The sequence below is a fragment of the Corvus moneduloides genome, chromosome 7 (assembly GCF_009650955.1).
Source record: "Corvus moneduloides isolate bCorMon1 chromosome 7, bCorMon1.pri, whole genome shotgun sequence".
In the NCBI taxonomy this organism is placed as follows: domain Eukaryota; kingdom Metazoa; phylum Chordata; class Aves; order Passeriformes; family Corvidae; genus Corvus; species Corvus moneduloides.
In genome coordinates, this window is record NC_045482.1 from 25,756,211 (window position 1) to 25,774,964 (window position 18,754).

The window sequence follows — 18,754 nt, forward strand, 5'->3', positions numbered from 1 at the left end:
CTTCCAGTGGTACCAACCATGTGTTAAGGCAGTCATGAGTACAAGCAAAAAAGACACAGTGAAGCAAAAAAGACACACTGGTCCAGTGGATGCACTCCACAGGAGCTGTGAACGTATAGGTGCTGTAGAGCTGTGAATAGTTCTAGAGATGTCAACAGGGTGTGACATGAAAGTAGCTGCTTATTGATGAGTGTATGAGTTTCCTTGTCTAGTTGTTGGGTTCTAGAACAGAAATCAGAATTGCAATTGTCCCTCTACAGGTGTAGTGGCGAGGGCTGCTCTAGTAGCCGTTCTGGCTGAGCTTGAGGCATAGAATAACTGAAGTTTTTTCACCATAAGAGGCAGGTACCCTTCCTGTGACTGGGTCTATCAGCACGATATGACATGGAGAACAGATGAGGAGAACTTCCAGTCTAAACTGGGACATGACATTTCTGAAGTTCAAACGATACTGGCTTGCAATAGCTCTGCTGGTTGGAAAAGAAGTGAGGAGGGAAACTAGTTTTCATTAACTTAAAAATATTTTTAGAGAGTATCTCAAAAAAGAGATATGTCATTGTGGGTCTACCAGCAACATGTATATTAAATTGATGAGGTTCTGTACCACTTTTTGGCTTATTTCTAGTCTTGTCCCCTTGTTTGTTTCCTTGTCTGGTTTTGCAGTTAAAAATTTAGTTTAGGAAGTTGTGAAGGACTTTGAACCTCCCTTTTTCCCCCTTTTAATATCCACTGTGAGACCAGATCTTTAAATATTTTATCTGAAACTCTATTTTTCTTCAGTAAAAGTTTCTATCTTAAAAAAAAAAGAAATAATTGCAGAAGAGAAAAGAAGTTTTCTCTAGTTTTGTAGAAAAGAATTAAATAAAATGAGTGCCATCTACTGGTTGTGAGTTCTAACCTGTAGATTCCTTAATCTCCCATGCACTTTGGCATTGCTGTGCTTGCCTTATATTAGAACTCATCTTTATGCAAGAAAGATAGTAAAATACTTCATCTCTCCACTCTCTCATGCTTCTGGATGAGCAAGAGACGTTCCGTCGTAGTCTTAAATTATAACTAAAGACACTTTATAATTAAGAAGGTGCCATTAATCAAATCAGCCAGCAGTAGCTCAGTGTTTTAATTATACACAAATATTGTATTTAGTCTCTTCCTTTTGGTTATTAATCACCTCCATCCACTAGACTGCTGTCTGTTTATTATTTATTAAATCCTACTGAAGACTTGCTATATTTTTTATGGGTAAAAAAAGGGTGTTTTCAGAATTAATATCAACATTGCTTTTTTAACCGTAAAGCAGAAAGTCATATTTATATTTATAACTGGATTATGTGTACTGTGCTCTTAGCTGTATACCCATTTGCCTGTAGGAATAATTTCCATTTATTATATATAGTGACTTTTGATAATTCTACTTTTTCTTCCACACTTAGAGTGCACCCACACTAAATGGGATTTTTAATGGATTATTCACCTTTCCCTTAGGTAACAAAGTTAACTTTCAGGCATAAGGCAACAGACAATAATAGACTTTAAAATTATCAAATCAACGAGATGCAACTTTAGTCTTATAAACTTGCAGTTCTGAATTACATAAGGTTGTCAAATCCATTCAAAATTAGCATGAATCACAAACTCAATACTGGTTTTAAACAATGAATAATACTGTTTTTCTTGCTAAGAAAGCAAAATGGAGATTAAAAATTCCAGGTTTTCAAAAGTTATCAGGTTTCAAATCTATCTTTCATTTTAATTTCTGTAAGCCTTCGATCTTTCCAAACATGTAGTCGTTGAGTAAATAAAATCCCACCCCTCAAATGATATGATTCCTAGAATCTGATATGTGCAGAATTTACTCCTCACCAAGAAGACTGAGATTTCAACCTGAATATGTTCAGATGTCAGCTCCACCATGCAGCTGAACATGCTGAGGCTGGTCATGCAGGCTGCCCTTTGAAATGAAATTTGCATCTTGGGAAACCACTGATGTCCGGGCTAATTTCTGTTTCTAACTTTTTTTTTTCCAGTAGGATATTCCAAACCCTTCGGATGTGCCCAGCTATTAAAAAATAATAATTGTGGGGATATTGTGGTCAAATCTGGAGCTATGACCCAGCACTATGTGAAAATGAAACCTTGGTGTTATGTTTTCTTTCTAATGTTAAAAAGTCATGAGCTTTTCAGGATGCGCATAGGAATTCTGGACACCTCACTGATCATGGAACAGTAATTTGACAAATATAAACAAGCACAAAAAACCGAAAGGCATTTTAGTCAGAAAGCAAAAGGCTGGAGACACCTGCTAGGAAAGAATGAAGCCATGACCTCTTTCCCCCCCTCCCCCCCAACAATGAACCATATACCTGCTTTGTACTCATTGATTATATGTTTCTCATGTTGTATCATTCCCAGCTTCACTTATTCATTCATTCTAGTTTTGAAGAGCCTTAAAAAAAATTACAAAATAAATATAAATAGAAGTACAAAAGACAAATCTAAGCAGAAAAAACCCCCAGCATTTATTCTGACAGATTATTTGGAGGGCTAGGAACAATTAGTGTTTTCTTTTTTATAGCCTTTAAATATCCAGCTTGCTTTCTGGGCTCAAACAACCTTACTCCATATTTAATACAGGGAAAGAGGAAAAAAAGAGAGGAAACTTTGGGAAATCTGTTGCCCCTGAAGGTACTGCTCCTGATAAGACTTCCTATTCTCTTCTCACTTGCTGGGTCACAGACACAGATGTCCAGCAGCACTTTTCATAGCCAGAAAAGACACTTGGCAGGGGACTATCTCTGGGTTTGCAAAAGGCAAAATGACAGAGTGAGACAGGACAGAATTGGATCTCTTGAGGTCACAGGTGGCACATGTCCCCTGTCCCAAGTCTTTAGTATCCTTTAAGATAACAATTGCTGCCACAAATGAGTGGAAAGCAAACAATTTGTTTCCAGCAAATCTCTTGTGACCCCATGGACTGATTGACAGCTTTATTTACAAATTGTGCCATTTGGCCTTGGCCTTTTGACAACTTCTTTCACAAAGGGTAGCTCATGCCTGAAGGAAAGTCATTGAAATACTTCTTTTGATGGCAAGATAATGATTCAGTCATTTTTTCTGTGTGTGCTTGAAGGGTACTGTTGGACAGATCAATGCAAGAGGAGAGCTTAAATGCCATAGACATTGTAGGGCAGCACTATCATAAAGCTCAAGTTTTAAAACAGTTGTAATGAACTGGACTTCTGAAATACATCATGAAAATATCTTTTAATTAAGTACCATGCCCTTTTCCTCCTCATTTGATCTCATCACTATCAACAGTAACTTATACTGTCTTAGGGATGGTTCCGTAGACATGTTGATTTAATTTCAGCTAGTTTTAGTCTTCCTAAAAATAGGCATTTAATTTAAGATGGCCATCAGAGGGAATGGATATGCCCCTTCAAAATGCCTCCCAAACACCTTAGGACAGGATAAATTATTGCTTGTGTCCATCTCATTCAGAAGGAGTCAGTGCCACTTGCCCTATTTCCAACAGCCATCAAGAGTTCTCGGCAGTCACAATCTTCACTATGAAATCCTTTATACTTATCCTGCCAGTATCAGACTTGACCTACCCTTGTCTATGCAGACTGTTTCATTTCTTTGCTCTCCTTTTTGATGGCAGTACAAAGACAAAGCTACCTGGACTAATTTGAAAAACTGTTGCTGAGACCTCAGATTTAATTTCTGTTTTTCAGAACAACTTCTCCAGAGTCCATCAGTCTCTTATATTTGCAAGATTTATCTGCAGTATAAATACAGAAATGCAAAGTTCCATTAAGGGTTCAGTTTTACAAAGTTTTGGGGGGTTTTTTGTTTACTAATTTTTTGGGATTTTTTTTAAATTTAAAAACCACTTCTATAGCTTACATAATAGTAATCCCATTATTTAAAATCCTTTCAATCTCTGGATCTTTTCTTAGCTCCTTATTTATGCTGATAGCTATTAGTGATAGGATGAAGAAAATATGTATGAAAAACTAACATGAATACCTTGACTTAGAACATACCCAGTCTGAGTTTTCAGGAAAAAAATAGAAAACACCTCCAGTACACTGTGAAGTCCTTCATGTATACTGTGGCAAATAAACCTTTAAAAATGTGTGGTCACAGATTTTCCAAAAGCCTCATCTTCAATTCAAAGTGAATTGGTGCACTTTTGAATGATTGACCCGGAGTCTATAGTGTTATATTGGACAGGAAAATCCTGTGTAATTTAACATAGACCCAGAGATGCCTCCCTCACAGGCCAGCACTCATTAAAAGTGAAGGACATGGAAGCCTGTGTGGAGTAGTTGACATGACACAGTGGAGTTTGATGAAGAGTGGCCTAAGGAAGCAGACACCCAGCTGGCTCAAGAACTACAGAAAGAGTAACCGGTGGACAGAAGTGCCCTACTGAAGTGGCCACTCTGCTGTTGGGGCTGGGCTCAAGTTTTTCTTCACTTCTAAACCACAGCTTCTGGCCACATGAGTTGGTTGAGCAGGAGTTGGAAAGTGTGCTACTCTCATTTGTCATCCATCTATTAAAGGGAACAGAAATAACACCCTGCTCTCTTAGACCTGTTCACACATGTACACAGTCCAGGGCAGTCGGTCAGTCCTGAAATTCACTTTGAATCCCCAAATAAAACTAGCAAGTATATAAACCCCCAAAACCTCTGTAGCAACATGCCCCATAATGGATAATAGCTTGCAGCAGACAGGAACATAATCAAGTTTCTTTCGGATTCTAGAAATCTTAACTCATTAGTCTATTTAATGAAATTTAGTCTCACTTTCTCTCTATCATCCAAAGAGAAATCTAGACTTTCTCAGTGTTGAGTATCTAACAGATTGTGTAAATGACTTCCAGTCTCAGGATTATATGTGAGATGGAGTCTTTGTCCCTTTCCAACAACCAGTTAAAGACAGCTTTGATTTGGAGGAAGTTTTGTGTGCGCTGCTCATGGGAGAGGGAAGGGTAAGCTGTCACTTCTAGGTGTCTGTGTGAATATCAAATAGGAAATTTGCCTGCTGTGCATGTTCAGAAGCATGTACATATATTTTATCAGTTTCATGAATGGCATTTCAGCACCTTCTGTAAAGTGATTTATAATGATGACTCATTAAATACTAGATTCATATTCAAGGGCAATTCCTCTCCCAAAGCAGGGTATAATATGGCTGCTCTTCATATGAGAATTACACTTGACAGTGAAAGCTATATTTAACAGTGACACTAATCCAAATCTGGAAAGGTTTGCACTCCTGATTTTTATACTTTCCACCTGAGGGATAGATTATGTTATCTTTATGGAGAAAAAGAGGATGTTCATGAATAACTATTGTGAATAGGATACATATCACCTTAACTCTGTGTGAGACATCCAGACTAAAGGTTCTCTGTTTTGTCAAGGAGGAAAGAGAAGTAAATCTAAAGGGTGATCCAACTGGCTTTTGTGGTATCCAATCTGTCTTCCTCTAGGGTGGTTTAAACACTGTTGTGGTTTAAACCATACTAAATGATCAACTGAGACAAGGCATTTGGCTTTTCAGCAACAAAAAATGAAAGGTTAATTAAGCTATAACTATTCCTTTAGGGGTGGATAAAATAGTAGAGGAAGCAATAAGTGGAAAAAAAAAATTAAACCAAACATATATTTTACCTGTCCTTTTAAGATCTCTATTTAGTGGTATCCTCAGTCTGTTTTCTACTACTCTATAATTATCTCTTTCATTGAGTCAAAATCTATTATCCTGCTGTGCAACATCTCTCATCCCCAAATCAGCACCTGCCAAGTGTAAACTATTCTCACTTTCATTGCCTTTAATTTTCATGTCTGAAGATTTCTGAATGTACTGTGGAGTTTTTTAAAGCTACGGCTGAGGTTTGACTGCCAGACTTATATAGTTTAATTATCCCCTTTTCTTAAAAGTGTTTAGGAAATATTCCCTGGTCAGAAACCTGACTTCTTAACTGGATCACAGTCACTGACAGAAAGCAGCTGTCAGCATTATGATCTAAGGGTTTAACTCCGAAGTAAGAAATTGTCTGCTGAGGAAAGAGTAGAGCAGTGAATAGTAGATTAAATTAATAAGGGAGGGGAAACACCAGAAATCTGACTCATGATCTCACTAAAACTAGATTAGGTTTGGGTTTATTTTGCTTCTGCTTCCATTTTAAAATTCAACCCTTTTGATGCAATACTTGTTAACTTACGGTGAGCTTTGTCTACTTGGTGCCAGGCACATGTCTCCTTCTATGACTGTGCTGCTTTTATAGGTCTCCAGCATGAAGAATAATGACCCAAAGAATAAACTCCAAAACAAACAGGATTGAGTGTAAAACATTATTGTTTTCTTGATTAAGAGCAGAGATATGGAGGAGATGGCCACATTTTTTTGGTAGCAAAGTTATATTGACTTAGTTTGGGCAAGTGATGGATGAATTCTGTTTGGTGTTATTGGTTTTGGCTGCTTGTTTGTTTGTTTGTTTTCTTTGTTTCTCAGTCTTTTATTCTGTTCAGTCCTGTACATTTTGGGGAGTGGTAGGATGTTTGTCCTGTTGGTCAATTTAGAAAACGGATACCTCCTCAACATATGATCACCTACATTGAGATTTTCTTGGTATGGTATTTTGGATGAAGTTATTCTCTGGTAAATGGAAAACGTCAATGTGCCAAATGATATCCTGGTAGTCACAGGACATGATTTTCTAGAAGAAATGTGAACTCTTTAGAAGCTGTGGCTTTAAATTCAAATGCTCAGTGTAAGCTCTCTCTTTTGCTGTGCTCCTGAATTGCATCAAAATTTCTTAATTAAAAAAAAAAAAGAAAAAGAAAGAAAGAGAATCAGTAAAACCTCACCAGTCCTTCTTTTCACACTCATCAATATGTCCTACCATCCTTCTCCGAAACACGACACTTAGTTGTCCTTACAGAAATAAATGGAGAATTGTCCAAAGCCTCACTCTGAATTTAAAAAGAAGACAGACCAAGCAAGTCAGACCAGTGTACTGTGGTGAGCTGAGCTGCTGCTAAATAAAATTCCTGCTGGGTTTTGACTTCATTTCCAGAGGATGTTTTTGACAGAATTGTGTCAGCACCACACTTCTAGACCCAAGGCAAATGATGATAAATAAAAGGATTATTACTGGTCATGTAGTATTTTATGCTAGCCATCTTTTGCTTCTGAATATTAGTTCAATGCCACTTAAAGAAAAGTCTGAATAAAAATGCATTTATTTTATTTGTATATAACAATATGCATGCTCAACTGTAGAAACTTCTTTTTGACTTGGGAGCATGTCTACATCAGTGAAGCCTTTTCAGAGCTCAGTGAGCTTATTTAAGGACTGGAAGAAGTACAGCGGAATCAGTGCAGTGGTGTGCTTATCCTACATGCTCCTGCTGAGAACTACCTCCAGTGTACATCACTTAGTCCAAAAATAAGTTATTATCCCTGTATGGTGTAGGACTGTGATGTGTGGCTGTGCCAGGGTCACTCAGGGCCAGGTTACAGTATTCTTACAGGAATTGTAGTGAGCCAAGGAGATGTATCAGGTAATTATTGACTATAAAGTCTTGCCTTCTCAGTGGATGTCGGGGAGAATGGTCTCCTGAACTCTCCTGCCCCCGTGTTCATGCCTCAGAAAGTACCTGTTCTCAGTGGATATGAGTAGTCCATGTTGTATCCTACACTGTCACTTCCAGTAAAAGTTATACATCATGCGTCTGGTGGCATGCTCATCTACTAAAAACTAATTAAGTTGGTATAAAGTGTATGAAATACCTAACTGGTATTTTTGTGTTAAAATTGTTAGATTTTGAGGTATTCCTTCCCCCAACCCCCGGTTCTTCCACATGATGGACATTTTTGGAAGAAACATAGCATAGCACTCACCTGATATTTCTAATAATAATTAATTCTGTGGAAAATGAATAAAGATAGAATCACATACTGACTTACTAAGGAAGAGATTGCTGGAGATAGTCTCTTAAAATCTCTAACAAGCCCTGCTCAATCTCGGCCATAATATTAATATGCTACTTTAGTGCTATGAGAATGATGACTCAGTCAAAGAAATTATATTTTTAGAACAGTTCTTGAAACACAGATTTTCTTTTAAATCTGTAGCTTACTAAGGTAATGGGAGATTTTTTTTGGAAAAAAAAGGGCTTTATGTAGTGAAACTTTCTTGGCATAATTTTCGACTTAATCTTGCATCCATATTTCTTCATTACCATCTCTCTTAAAAACTCAAACACCAGTATCATACATACTTTTTTCCAACAATATTCTGAGCAGCATTTCTAAAAAAATATCAAAGGAAGGAATTGTTATTTATAGTTCATTAAGATAGAGCCAGGACTACAAGATATCATTTATCTCAATTCTGTGAGTTATGTTATTGATGTTCTTCCTCACCAATTCCAATAACATTGATAGAAGCCAATCAATCCATCAGAGACTATAACATAAGTAACGTACCTTATACCTGTTTTTTTCATCACTAAACTGGAATATTGTTGGTGAAATCAATGGAACAGAATCAATTGCAACAGCAGAGTATCTGGTACATCAATTTTAGGATGCTTGGCAACCTGTCACACTCACAATAGTCCCTTTGAACCCAAAGAAAATTCCAATTTCATAGGGATATGAATCAGTCCTTGCATTTCAGATTTGTATAACTTTTAAGCAGTTGAAACTTTTGGAGAATGAGGATTAAGAGCTTGGAGAGTTGGCTGATGAGGTACACTCAGCCTATGAGCTGAAAAGTGTTGATGGATCATCACATCTTTTATTTATTGGTACCTTTTATTATTACAGTGATGGGTAGCAAGCCCCAAGAAGGACAGGAGGAAGGAAATTATTCATCCTTAGATCTGAGCATTAAGACTTTCCACTCAGGATGCCTTCAAAAGCATTCTGACATTACAACAGACCACAACAAGCTCCCAGGTACTGCATGAGATTCATGCCAAAAGTAAAGCTCCTAGAAAAAAAAAAGTGGGAATAATATTGTTGCAGAAAGGGAAGAAAAGGATTTAAACAAAACAGATAATAAAAGGACTAAATAAAGGGAAAAGGAGAAGCAAGGTAGGAGGAAAATCAAGCAACACTGAGAATTAGACAGTGATCTTAATTACTTCTCTGAAATTGCTTCTACATTGAACTCATAGTATATTTATTTATATCACAGAATATTGCATGCAATTATATGCAACAAAATGATCCAGCAATCTTAGAGGGACAGAGGTGGTTAATATACATCCTTTCATCATGAAAGTGCTTTAAAATGTCTCCAACATTATATGAGGCAAAGATAAGCTGAGTGTGTTGACCATGGAGACAGTTTAAACTAAATTCCAGCCTTCTTCCCAGTGATAATCATTCTTGGAGAATTTGGCTGAAACCAATCTAATCCAACCCTTAGCATGTTCTGGTACTTCAGTGATGGAAGTATCAAAATGTCTTAGTGACAGAGAGAATGAAAGACTGGTGAGAAAGAAACACATCAGGTTGTAAAGACATGGCTTACCCTTGAACTTGTTTTGCACAGCTAAATTACTGGTTACCTGAAGCAGGCACTGGAGTGAGGAACACTATTTCATGTTAGTGTCTGTTTGGCTGTGACTTGGCTCCCCAGGACTCCAGACAAAATGACCAACGTGCAAAATGCAGAGTGCTCTGATTAACCTGGTCTGCTTCTGTCATGACCACAGCATATTGTCAGAGGCTTTCTGCTGTCTTCACTTTCAAGTTGAACAACCCAATTTCATCATTGTTTACAAGCTGAAGGACAGTACCATGCAGCAACTTCCAGTTCCCTTTTCATTGATTCTGATATTTGACCCATGTTTTCATGTTTTTATACATTTCTTAAACACAGTTTGAAACTGTTAGAACTGTGCATTAAAAACAAGAAAGTTTCACTTAGCACATTCTCATAACACATTTTTCTTGTGTTTTTACTTTAGTAAGTACAATGATCTGATCCAACTTCGGTGTATTTTGTGGTCTCTTATTTTTACATTATTTTATTGTTTAAAAGTTTAACATATAATGGAATGATTGCTATAATAATACCTGCCCATTTTCAGCAGGAGAATATCCAAATTTGACTCTGTAGATTTGCCATGCATGAAATGCTTTCTGCAAAAGCAGGTGTCCACTTCAAGCTTCTTTAGGACCACCACCACAAAAAAAAATTGCTGAAGAACAATAAGTGTGAGTTATCCTAATGCCATTCCTGAATTCTCAACATGGAAGTGCAAATATCACAAGATAATATGTGAGATATGGAGCTGTACAGTTTCTTTCCTTTTTGTAATGATATGAAGTTTTTGGAGTGACAAAAATATTAATGCCTAGCTTCAATTAGACATATGCTACTTTCTGGCATAGATACTGATGATTATGATTAATTTCTATTATGGCATCATCCTATTCTGGATGGAAATAAGACATATAAGAGGCATAAAAATTTTTAAAGCAAATATTTAATTGCCATAGTCTGTGAAGATTGCTTGATCATAAATTTGTATATGACCTTTGTTTGTTTCCTTAATTTTTTTCCCTTTGATTCAACTCGTCAGCGTAAAAAACTTAGGGAATTCATCTTTATTAACCAATGAGGCTGTGTGAAAAATATTTATTGTTTCTCATTTCAAACAGTCCTCTTTACTCATAAATGAGTATAAAGGAAGCATGACAAGCAATTTGCTGCATGGCAGATGATATTAATGACCTGCCACACTCATGTCTCCTTGTGTGATATGTGGCTATTATTTTTTCTGAGTGACAGATTACAACAGAGAATGTTTGGTGTCAGTTGTGTCCTGTTATCTGTTGTTAATAAGAAATGAAAAAAATAACTTTATTTGCTGTCAAACTCACACATCACCAGCACTATCAGCATTCCTCTCACAGGAACAGTTGCGAATGCTTAGGGAAAGATCATAGCAGACTGGGAAACCACAGCTTCTTCCTATTAAGCTGGAGCATCTCTTTTCGCTGATAGTGGTAGATGCTCAACCTGTTAATTACAAGCATTCCATTTATCATATGTGACTCTCTCATCACTCTGTGAACTCCTTCTGAAGCAGGCATGACAGCCATCTGTAATCACTCAAGAGTCTTGACATATGAAGCCTTTCAAATCCTTGATGTAGAGATTGATCCACAACTGGATCCCTGAGAGGCCTGAAGGAGTTGGAGGCCAGGTTGAAGGGTTGAGTGACGATGGCTGGGGCTGCTGCAACAGTGACCAGAGCTGCAGATTGGTGTTTGTGCTTTGATGTCAAGCCCATGAAACTTGGGAGAGCTGTCCATACTGCCAATGCATAGAGCAGTGGGATTTGCTGGGCTGTCTGTGTATCTGGACTGCATCTCTGTGCCCACTTTGAAGAGTGTCTGGGCTCAATGGAGATGCCTATCTTCCTATCCAACCCCATTATAAGATGGAGAGACACCAGATTTATCCATCAAGGCTATTGTAATTTTCTATATATAGGACCTGAATTCTACTTGCAGCTGGGCATAGTGATTTTTCACATTCCCTACGCTGGCCTTCAGGCACTGGGTGTGCATAAACCCAGGATTTTCTATTCTCCTGGATGAATTTTTTTGACCAAGTTTATTTTGTAGAAACAGAGCTACCTGCCACCATGAAAAAAGAGATTTTGAAATCCAATGGAATTCAGAATGGTTCCCTAAAATACCTATCTATACATAGACTTGTTTGTGTCTTGAACAATCTGCTCCTCGGTAGCTTTAACAAGAGCTTTTTAACTGGTGTGGGTAAAGAGAAATATAATGCAATGTGGGATGTTGTGAGAACGGAAACTCTTAATTTTTTCAACAATAATAAAGGATTGCTTAAGAAAGTCTCCATTTGCAGCTCACCTATGCTGCCTACAGGAGTAAGAAACGCGTGGTAGTCAAGCTCTTTAGCTGCTTTTGGACAGCTATGGGGTGGTTTTTGGCTTTGTTTTTCTTCCTTGGCCCACAGATTAATAATTCTAATCAGTTCCATTGAGATGTTCAGTGTGATATATTTAACATTTTAGGTGTGGTAGAACTCTTAATGAAAGCAGTAGAGACAATTTGAGATTTTGTTAGAGGGGATGTGATTCCAATTCAGTTAACATGCCAATACCAATAGCTCAATAAATTTATAATGTATTATCACCAATAAACTAAAAAACTGTCAAGTTGCTAGATTAATAGACCTCAATAAACCCTTCCCAGACACAGGAAAAGGGAATCTGCAGAAGGGGCAATCCATCTGGTAGTGAGGGCTAACACAAAAGCTCCGGCACTTACAACTTGCAGGCTGTCACCTCACACAGTTACCTCACCACCCCATCACACCAGGACCACAGAAATGGCCTGCTGTGACATGATGCCATTGTGCTGATCCAAATTCACCTCCTCACAAGTAAATTGACATTAGTCTTTCCAGTGGCAGCACCCTCAGCTTTCTGGAGTCGTAAGGTGGAGCTGAAAGAATACAGTCCCATACCATAGGAAAAAGATGTTAAACTGGTCAGCACTGGAAAAATGTAGCCAAGGTATTGTTTCATTTTACATCAGCATTCATACTGTTCACTTTTGATTGATACCACTCTAAATGATTAACTAAATTTTGGTAAATGATAAAAATACCACAAAAATGGTACATAAACGAGATTCGGAAAGGGCTATGTCCATGTGTAGACTGTAACAGGTAACATGAAAAGTTTTGAGCTCTGCTATAGGATATTGGATATTTTGCTTTTATGATGTATTTCCTGAAAAGTTATTTGTTCTCTTTGGAGAGCAGATTTATTAAAAAAAAAGAAGTTGATGATGTATATAGATATGCAGCAAATAAAAGCACATCATTAATCATTATGAATGCACCTACAGGGCTCAACCCATGAGACATCTGCATAAAATTGCCCAGATTCTTTCAGCTAAGAAATAGGCACAAAGCAGGGGACACATCTATGGAGTATATTAAGTTAGACTGTTATATATGGAAGGGTCTTACAGTTCAGCTAATGTTACACTTGAGGCTGTTCAGCAAAATATGCCAGCACAATTAATGTCAACACCGGATAACCAGTCACTGTAAATATCCTTGGAGGGATTTCTTATATCTTTTAGGAGAAATCCCATTTAAGAAGTAAAGTTTCCAAATGTATCCCTGCAAATCAGAGGTCAATTCAATAACCTACCAACCAGCAGGCAAATTTCATCTCCCGTTAAAGGCGTGTTATCTTCTTTGACAGGAGCAGGCTAGTGGGAAATGAATAAATGGATGTCCTTTTTGCCTGAAACACACTCTACAGCAAGCACTCAGACCATCCTTCATGCTTGTGTTGTGTTTGGCCATTGCTAGGCTGGGCTATACCATGAACAGCAAAACAAGTCCCTTTTACACCACAGAATCTCACCTGTCCCCTTCTGGCTTCAAGCTTGTAAACCAACTGACCCCACTGCCTTGCTAACACTTCTGCCTGTGCAGGACTGAATCTGTGTTGCTCTACATAGATTTGTTGTTGTTAGTCGATTGTTAGTGAATCAAATGTTGTACGGTAGAATTTAGAGGACTGGATGAAGACAGAGACTTCTATAGTGTGTGTTACGGTGTGAAAACACAGCAGAAATCGTGTTGTCTGTTTTGAAAGGTGATGGAAAAGGAGAAAAGCAGAAGCAAAGACTTACCTTAGCTTGTTGAAGCCCTCCTCATTGGCACTGCTGCCCTGCATAAAACTGGATAGAATGACTTTGGGACCAGGTTGCATTGAATTTTCCAGCAGCCTGGTTCCCTACACGCCCCAGAGTTGCATTTCTCAGCAGCACTTTTTCCTGCAGATCTGTTGAAGAACAGCTGCTGTGCTACTATCAGAACTCGATGTTCTTTGTATTGTTACAACCTTTACATTTTCATTTACTTTGCAATCCCACTTAAACAAGTTAGTAAGAGTTATTCTAGGTACACCCACTTCCCCCAGCCCCACACTAGATGCTCAAGAAAGATACCCACTGCGGAAAGGCAAAAACTGGAACCCAATATAAACCCATGAAACTTATCAAAATTTTTCTTTTCCCTATCTCTTTTCAATATCCAAGATTTTCTTTCAAGTAGCTGTGATTGAACCAACTTTTGCTTGCCATGTAATAACTGCAAGATGATGTGGATTACAACCCACCTTCCCAAAATAATAAAGTGACTAGAAACACAGAGTGTCTCTGCACTTTCTTTTTCTTTTGTTGTTTGCTCCTATAAGCCCCATTTTAGTGCCAGACAGAGGCAATTCTGGTTTTCATCAACAACTGAAACCTGACTGAATTCTAAGAAATTTAAAAAGATATATATGGACTGTACAAATAATCTTTGTTCTTGGTTCTTGGAAAAGGCAGTTGAGAATTCAGCAAATTTTGGATTGCCAGTAATTGCTAAAATTTTGCAGAAAAGTTTTTGTGGGTTTTTGTGGTTTTTTTTGCTTGCTTTTTTTTCAAATAGAGTAGTACTTAAGTGAAAAAGAATCACAGTTCAGAAAAAGTGGTTTCTTTTAGATCTTTTACTCCACAATATAATCTGTGTTAGAAACTTAGACAATGGCCTTAGATGGGACAAAGAAGTAGAAATATGTCTAAACCATGCAGGAAGATATGCTGAAGGTGTACATCTTTTAATTGTTTTATGAGGCATTTTTATTTTTATAGGTTTTAAAAATAATTTTGGAACTTTGTGCATAATTAATTAAATGCTTCATTAATGTTTAAGTCTCTAATGCATTGTGTCTCCTGACCTCTGACAGACACTCAGAGGATTTAACCTCTGAAAGAATATCTTTAAATCTGTGCTACATACTTTTCAAGAGTCAGTAATTTTCTTAACAGTAACTTTTATTTTACACCAACAGTGAGAGATTAGGAAATTATTTAAAATAATGAAGAAAAAAAATAACTATAAACAACATGCAAGTTGCTCTTTTGAAAATTCTAATCTTTTGGGATAGCATAGCTGTAATCTAAAGTAGCTTTGACAGATTCAGGAACATCCCCCTTTTCACTGAGGAATCACTTCAGCTCGTATCCAACAGGAGCTGTGAGGAGCAGAGCTGGCACAGACCTAACCAGGTCCATTTTGTGATAAACTTTCAAATTTGTTCTTATTCTACCATGGAACAGAAACAAACTTTGTTTTGTTGTTTTGTGAAACTGTGTGAAACAATCCAAGTCTGAATCAAACAGATGCTTCAGCCCACATCTCTCCCCACTCACCTGCAGTACATACCATGCCCACCTGCCCTCCTGGACAAAGCTGCCACCACTGGACATGGCCTGGCAAAAGTCAGTACTGCAGAGAGGCACAGAGATTCCTGGGATTGGCTTTAAGATGAATAATTTTTAAATCTTGCATCTGTGTGTAGTGTAGTATAGTGCTATTGTATGTATGGAAAAATTGACCAACTTACAAATTAATCAAAGATAGTTAATGGCAAAAGACTCTGCTTGGCTATTTTAGAACTGGATGGCCAGACAGTGTAAAGCCACACTGGGCTGGAAACAGTATTTTAAGTTATTACTTCTTTAGCCAGCTTCACAAATTTCAGAAATTATGAAGAGAAAATAGAAAAATCTCTTTAAATTTTAAGAAAATACTAAAATTACCCCCCAAAACTGATTAACAGTGGCATGAAAAGTACAAGCCTGTTTCTGGGATTTTGCATGCTTTGACTCATTGTGCGTCTTGTACACCCATTCTTATAATTTAGATAAAACTTGATTGGCTCTAATATACAAAGTGCTATTGAACTGTAAGTAAGTCAAGGGTTTATTACTCATGGAAAACCTGCTGAAAAGAAATGACAATGTGACAAATAAAAGATCTCTCTTTATACCATTCAAGTGAATATAAAGACTAAACACCTTTTTACCCGCTGATTCCACAGTGTTATTGTCTTAGAACTAGACTAAGAGTGTGAAACAACATTTGTTTATTTAGGTTTTATGCAGCAGTTATTTTACTTTATTATATTTTTGCCTTATGAGCCACATCAGGTTTATCCTCATAACTGAGTATGTGTTCTAGGTGGTGTCTTTACAGCCCATGTACTACTTATGATCAGTGAATGATGGAGCGTTTTATCCATCCCTTCATGAGGTGATGATAAAGATAATTCCCAGATTTCTGGGCAGTTAAGAAGCAAGCAAGTGATGGAAAACAGCTATTTGCTGCATCACAGCTTGCCACCCTCCTCCCAAAAGGATTTCTGTAAATTTTAACTGACAGACTTGAATATTTCTAATTAACATATTTTTGTATTTAAAACCAATTATCTTCTTTCCTCTGATTTTCTTTTCCCATACTCTGCCATACATATAATTTGTTGGTACAGTCCTCCCAGCTGTAAATCAAAACAGCTCACTCGACTTTGGCAGAGCTTTACTGATTTATATTCACAGTGGACCTGCTACAAGATCTTAGTTTTTAATTTATTTTTCTCATTTCTAAATTCAAAAAAAGCACCCAAGGATTGTAGCCAAGACTCCAGTCCATTCTGTCATGGACACTGGGACGTGTAGGATTAAATCCATGAAAGGAAATTGCCTGTCATGTTTTCCACGATGTCTGTGATAGAATTGTTCATATTCTTTTATGGTTCATCAAGACAAATACCATGATGATCAATATAATAGGTATCACAACTCTGATACTTTTGTGGATCTTATATTCACTTTAATTCTAATTATATCTTTCTTCAGCATTAGGTCACAGTGGAATGGAAATAGATTTTCATTTGACTACATTAGAGAAAATCTTAAATCTCATGTTAGTTTGGATCATACCTCCTGATCAATTATAATTCTTTTGTTTTATTTTACATAGTTGCCCCCAGAGAAAAAAAATAAAGCAATTTCAATAATTAAAAGAGTAATTTATTAATGTAAAACCTTCAATAAAAGGTTGTAGCACCACTGAGAATGGCAAGAACTATAGGAAAATACTTCACAGTTTGTATGATTTTTATATTAGTCTTTATATTAAAGAAATGGCATCAGAGGCAGAACCAGACTAAGGTGAAAGAAAGTAAAAACCACGTTTTTTAAGCCACTGTATGGAATTTGTGTTCTTACTCCTTTCATCCCTGAAACAGATGGGGAAGAATAAAGAATAAAGCTGTTCTGAAAGAGCATATGAATCAGCTAGATACGGGTGCATATTTATTTTAAACATACAGATACTTTCATAGATCTCAGCCAAAACTGCAGATAATTAGGGCTGGCAAGAAAAGAAGTTAAAAAACCCCTTAAACATAGTTCTGAATTTTAAAAATCTTTCTTCCCCCCCATGCCCATCTCTGCCCCCCCAGGGCTTTTTTCTTCGAATTTCAACTGAAATTTTATGGAAATTACAGCAATAAATATTTATTGTTTTCAAAACATATACCTATTTGCAGTTGGTTCAAATCCTGCTTCTGAAGTAGACTAATATTTCAGGAAAATATAAATTTACTATACAAATATATTTCTTGATACAAAATTAGGAGCATAATTGGAAAAAAGAAATGCAAAATGAACTATTTTATTATGTTCCTCACATTCACTTTGTGATATTTTTCTAAGCAGAATTTTAAAATCAGTTATTCTGAGAGGATTTTGCATTTTAAAAATAAGTAAATTTTTTTACCTTCATATCTTTGGTGTTATCCGGGTATTTTAATTATTCTCTTACCTGAAAATTGGGGTGCAAGTTTATATTTTAGAGGGAGAATACAAATTTCTGAGTTATTGACAGGACTTATTGGTGATGAAGCCCTTTATTGTTTTAGGACTATGGTTATCTGTGGTCTAATCTGCTTCAGTTCATTTGGGTTTTTTCTCATTCTGCTTTGACCATGATCATAGTAATTGAAAATAAAATGCACCAGACAGAGATATATCTTAATATATGATTTGCTAGTAAAAACCTCTGAGATTGTCCAGTTCCGCACAAATCCCCAAATTACTCCTTGGCATCTGAAAACTCTACTCTGCTTTGGTAAAAGAAAGTCCTGCTTTCATGGACTGCATTCCTCTGGCCCAGAACCTTCCCAGCAATCCCAGGAGAGCAGCAGATTTCTGGGAAGTCACTCGCAGTCTGAGATTTGGCCTTGGTGCAAGCAGGAGGGTTAGAAGGGAAAAGCACCAAGCAGAAGGACATTGAAAAAGGCCAAAAGCTGGCAAGACAGGTGGGAAGGGCTGGTGGTTGGGCACAGGTTCATCTGCATGGATGGTTGCTGGAGCTGGACCATGTGGAGAGGAAGAGTGGGACGTAGTGAGGGAGAGCACATACACTTAAAACTAGGTGGTTATTTTTACCTAGTTGTTCAGTGTAGGGGTTTTTGAGCCAGAATTAATGGTGTGATTATGGGCTTTGTTCTCACGGAATAGGTACGGGATCTGCTGGGATCCAGGAGACTGGAGTGTAGTGAGGACCAGACTGCTACAATGGGAGCCTCCACCAGGAATGAACACTATTCATAACTAGCTCAGGCAGTGATTTTTACAGTCCTCAGCTAATCCTTCCTATAATCACCAATTAATGCCTGTCACAACACGCTCCACAGGTGGTTGACGAGAATTGAGGTTCTGCCAGGTTGGCAATTGGACTTGAGCTCAGGAGCTAATAACTGATATTCAGAGCAGAACTCTGATGTCTCATGCTTGGAGCAGGCACTCTCCCCTCTAA